Source organism: Suncus etruscus, chromosome 1 (genome assembly GCF_024139225.1).
Source record: "Suncus etruscus isolate mSunEtr1 chromosome 1, mSunEtr1.pri.cur, whole genome shotgun sequence".
In the NCBI taxonomy this organism is placed as follows: domain Eukaryota; kingdom Metazoa; phylum Chordata; class Mammalia; order Eulipotyphla; family Soricidae; genus Suncus; species Suncus etruscus.
In genome coordinates, this window is record NC_064848.1 from 16,872,493 (window position 1) to 16,877,720 (window position 5,228).

The window sequence follows — 5,228 nt, forward strand, 5'->3', positions numbered from 1 at the left end:
TTCTGTGGAAGGAAGAAGGAAGCAGCAGAAGAGTAACAAAGAAACACAATATATTTCAGGATAAGAAAACAGGATAAAAATCACCTGGGTTTAGTGTCTGAATAAATTATTAATAATTGCTTGTTAATATAGCTTTTAAAATGTTCATTCTTATTTCTTTCTCTACTTTGTATGCACTTAGTTTAGTTTTTGTTGTTGTTTTTGTTTTACCATACAATGCATACAACATACAACAGCATTTTGCCATACAGTGGTACTCAAGAATCACTTTGGCTATGATCAGGGGACTATGTACTATTCCAGCGTTGTATTAATTATGAATTAATGAATTTTAGTGTGGTGGGTGGATGGTGGGGCCTTTCAAGCACAGCTAGCTGCAGCCCCTCTGGCCCACCGGTCTGTAGGTGCAGGGTAATGAAGAAGAAATGATCCACAGGCAATCAGATAAAGTTTCAGGAGAAATCCAGCTTTATTACAAGGCCCTAACTGCCATGTGCATATTCCTCACAGGGTCTCTGAGCTAAGCAGATTCTTTCCAGCTCCTGCATCCATCCTGTCTCTCATCTTTCTTTGCTTGTCTTCCCTCTCCTCCCTCAGGCATCCCTTAATTACTATCCACAGACCCCTCCCAGCTGTGGGAGAGTCACACCATCCAGGTAAGCTTAACATTTGGCTTCAGGAGAGGTTAGCTCCTGGCAGGCTCTAGGGGAACATATGGGATGCCGGGATTCAAACCAATGTCCTTCTGAATGAAAGGCAAGTGCCTTACCTCCATAAACACAGTACCTGTTACTTACTATGCACATACTCTACTTAATGTGCTAAGTCTCTGACCCTCTGTACTTTAAGCTTTAAAATGCCTAACTCTAAAATAAATATCTAATTGTATGGAATCTATACACTTTCCTACCCACAAACGAGAATAGTGTTTAAGGAAATTTTTTGGTAACTGTCGTGTATGTAAACATTTTATGGGATTATTATGTTACTGACCCTACCCTGATCGGTGATTGTGTCCTACCCTCAGGTGGGGGCAGAATGCCAGGTCACACCCTAGGGTAGGGCACATCACAGATTAGGGTAGGGTCAGTAACATAATAATCCCCTATAATGTTTACATACACAACAGGTAACTATAAATGTTGTTGGTCACTTTTTTTTTTTTTTTTTGCTTTTGGGTCACACCAGGCAGCACTCGGGCCACTCCTGACTCCATGCTCAGAAATCGCTCCTGACAGGCTCTGGGGGAACATATGGGATGCCAGGATTCAAACCAATGTCCTTCTGAATGAAAGGCAAACGCCTTACCTCCATGCTATCTCTCCGGCCCCTGTTGGTCACTTTTTGAAGCCACAGCTTGAAATTCATTTTGGTGTTTAGAATAATCTCAGCTCCCATCTTTGTTCCTTGAAAGAGCAATACTACTTTATTCCTTTATTCTTCTATGTACCCTTAGGAGTTTTGGCTGGATGGAGTTCAGGTATCTTTTTGTCAAATACATTTCTAAATGACACAATAACAGCCACAATATCAAATTTCTCATTATTTTTCAGTCAAATAGGATATATTAGAATTTCTCAAACTCAGTCCTAGTCACAATTCAGACTAAAAAACTTGAGGATCTATGTTTTGTAGAATGTCGTACTGGCACTGCTGGCTGACACATTCTAGATATCAACATCAAGAGTCTCCCAAATATGACAATAGGAAGTTCCTAGAGGTTACTAAATGTCCAAGAGATTAGGGCTTTTCCTTGATTAGAAAAAACAGCTATACAGATATATGATCACTAATAGTAAGCTAGACAAACAGGGGACCACCTACTCTAGCAGCCCAGGGGGTGATGGGCTGGGGGGCGGGGAATATGGTTGCAGGAAGGGAATGGGGATGGGGAGAGGACAAATTTGGTGATGGGTATTCCCCTGATTCAATGTTAATATGTACCTAAAATACTACTGTGAAAGATATGTAAGCCAATATGATCAAAATTAAATTTAAAAAAATAAAATAAAAATGCCTTTCTCCCTGCAAAAAAAGAAAAGAAAAAAAGAAAAACAGCCATAAACAATGTCTAAATCTGCAGGTTGAATGAGGATTATCCTCATTGTTGGATAATCTATAAATTAGAAATTTTAAATAACACTAATCCCTAAACGATATGGCTAGATAAGTTAACAACAGTGCTATTAAATTCACTGAATCTCCATTTCTTCATTGGTACATGAAGATGAAGATAAAAGAGAAAGTTACACTACTTTTAGTTAGATTTGCAATGACAATGATTACAGAAAATTGTGTCCACTATAAGTATAAACTATTGCTATTAACAATTATAACTGAAAGTACTGTTACTGAAACTGTAATTACCTGCTTAGTACTATCATCTTTTGGAATCACTGAGGGAATGATGGATTTATTTGAAAATAAAAGAAACACAAACCTTTCTAAATAGTAGCTGTTTTTTTTTTTTTGGACTGTCTTTATTTTTTACTCATTTTTCTTTTCTTTCTTTCTTTCTTTCTTTTTTTTTTTTTGTTCTATAGTGGTGGCGCAAGCAGTAGGGTGTTTGCCTTGCATGTGCTGACCTAGGATGAACTGCGATTCCAATGTCCCCATTATCCTATAAGGTTCCCCATGCCAGAAGTAATTTCTGAGTGCATAGCCAGGAGTAAACCCTGACTGAACGTTTTGGGCCCCACCCAAAACAAAACAAAACAAACAAAACAAACCAATATTGTTATTGTGTCCAGGGAATAGAAATAGTCCATGATAGAAATAGTTCTCCTAAAAGCCACACTGTTTCATTGTTGTTTCTCCAAAATAGCATAATTGCCTGTTGTATTAACTGTTTATTTAAAGTTCATGCCACGTAGAGGCAGGCTGGTGGAGGAGGTAGGAAATATGAGATGGTGATTGGGGAAATTGGTGACAAGAAATGAACTCTGGTGAAGAAATGGGTGTTGGAACATTGTAGGACCAAAACTCAATTATCAACAACTTTCTAACTCTGTATCTCATAGTAATTTAATTAAAAATATTAAAAAATAAAGGGAATGTTACAGCAAGTTTTAGTAATAACAAATTGAATGAATCAATGAACAATAAGTGTAAGAAAGGGAAAGCAGAAGGGGTTTATTGTTAATGTGTTAAATCACCAGAATATACTTAAATATTAATCAAATTTATCTTGATCACAACAGTCAAACATATTTTTACTGGAAAAAATAAACCGTTGCATTTTATAAAATTGCAAATGCCAGTATAACTTTTCATAATACAGTGATATTAAAGTCAGAACCTATAAAATTTTAAAAGTATCATATAGGAATGCTGACATTCACATTTTTTGCATTTTTGGATTCTAAAATGGAGATAGCTCTATTCCACTTTAAATAAGTATAACTTTCATGCACATTACTCCACTTCTAATCTTAAAAGGGATTTTCAGATCTCTGACCTAGCTGTATTTTTCTACAATCTCATTGTTTCCAGACAGCTACTATAGTATATGACATATTTGGGGTTCATTGTATCTAATTTTTAGAAACATAGAAAGATAGAACTGGAGAGATATTACAGTGGATAAGGTGCCTATTTTACAAGAGCCCAACCTGTGTCCAATTCCCCAAACACTTCTAGGAGTGATCCTTGAGTGTAGAACCAATTATAATCACTAAGAACTACTGAATGTGGCCTCCAAATGAAATAAATTCATGGCTTCTTCTGAGGAAACTGGGCACCGGAAGGGAGCCCTGTCCTACTCTTCTCTGTCTTTCCTGAACTCTGGAAGCTCTCCTCAGAGCCCTGGGAAGCGAACCCCAAAGAAACTACATTCGGGAGCTACCCAGCGAGCCAGTGAGTGAGTGAGAAATGGCTGCATGTGGGGGTTTCCAGGCAGAGTGCTGATTGCTCTACCTGCAGAGTCTCCACCCGGCTGTGCTTCTTCTGAGGAAACTGAGCACCGGAAGGGAGCCCTGTCCTACTCTTCTCTGTCTTTCCTGAACTCTGGAAGCTCTCCTCAGAGCCCTGGGAAGCGAACCCCAAAGAAACTACATTCGGAAGCTACCCAGCGAGCCAGTGACTCTCCTCAGAGTCCTGGGAAGTGAACCCCAAAAATACAGCATTCTGAAGCTGCCCAGCGAGCGAGTGAAAACTACGCCTGACCAGTGGGGCCCGACTGTGAAAAACTGTGAGTGCTGCCTGTGTGTGTCTCTCTGCTATCCTGTTGCGTGAACCTCCTGAGAGTGGGCTGAAAAGAGGCTCCAGAAGGCACTTAGCTCCACTTCGCTACGCAGCCGTGCGCTCTTTCTAAAAAAAGAACACCATCACAAGAAGAAAAAAACCACACTAAGAACTGTGCTGGATCACAGAAGCAAGAATTTCTCTCCAGACTGTCTTCTCTGCTGCATGCTTGGGCCTAAGATTTGATCCTGTGTGAGGCTTCATCCACGGAGGACTCCCCTACCTTGGAGGCAAGTCGGCCCATCCAGAAAGGGCGGAGCCAGAGAAGTGTGTTGCCTGCATCATATAACCAATGAATACCATCACAACACGTAGAAAAACCCACAATACAAGTGTGAAAATGGGGAAACAACGCAGGCCAGCATCAGACATAGAGAATGAAGATGACAATTCTGATGACCAGTTAACGACCAACCAACTAATCAATCTCTCAGATAAGGACTTTAGAGTAGCAATATGGAATATACTCAAAGAACTCAAAGAAACCATGAATAGAATAGAACAGAACACTAATAAGAATGAAGAAAATATGAAGACAGAAATCACAAAACTCCAAACTGAAATAACATGTCAAATAACAGGCCTGAAAAAATCAGTAAACGAAGTGAATGACAAAATGGATAAGCTCTGGGACAGGGTATCAGAAGCTGAGAATAGACTTGGTGCTGTGGAAGATGAGATACATAACAATTCCATACAACAGGAGAGATTGTAAAAAAAACTTAAAACAAATGAACAGACAATGGAAAAATTAGTCAAAGAATGGGAACAGATGAAAATAGAGGTCTATGATAAGATCAACAGAAACAACTTAAGAATCATTGGAGTCCCAGAGACCCAGGAAGAAAATTTCCAGGAAGAATCAACGGTCAAGAACATCATTAAAGAGAAACTCCCAGAGCTAAAGAATATATGTGATCAAATCCTGCATGCTCGAAGAGTACCAACCAAAAGAGACCCAAGAAAAACCACCCCAAGACACATCC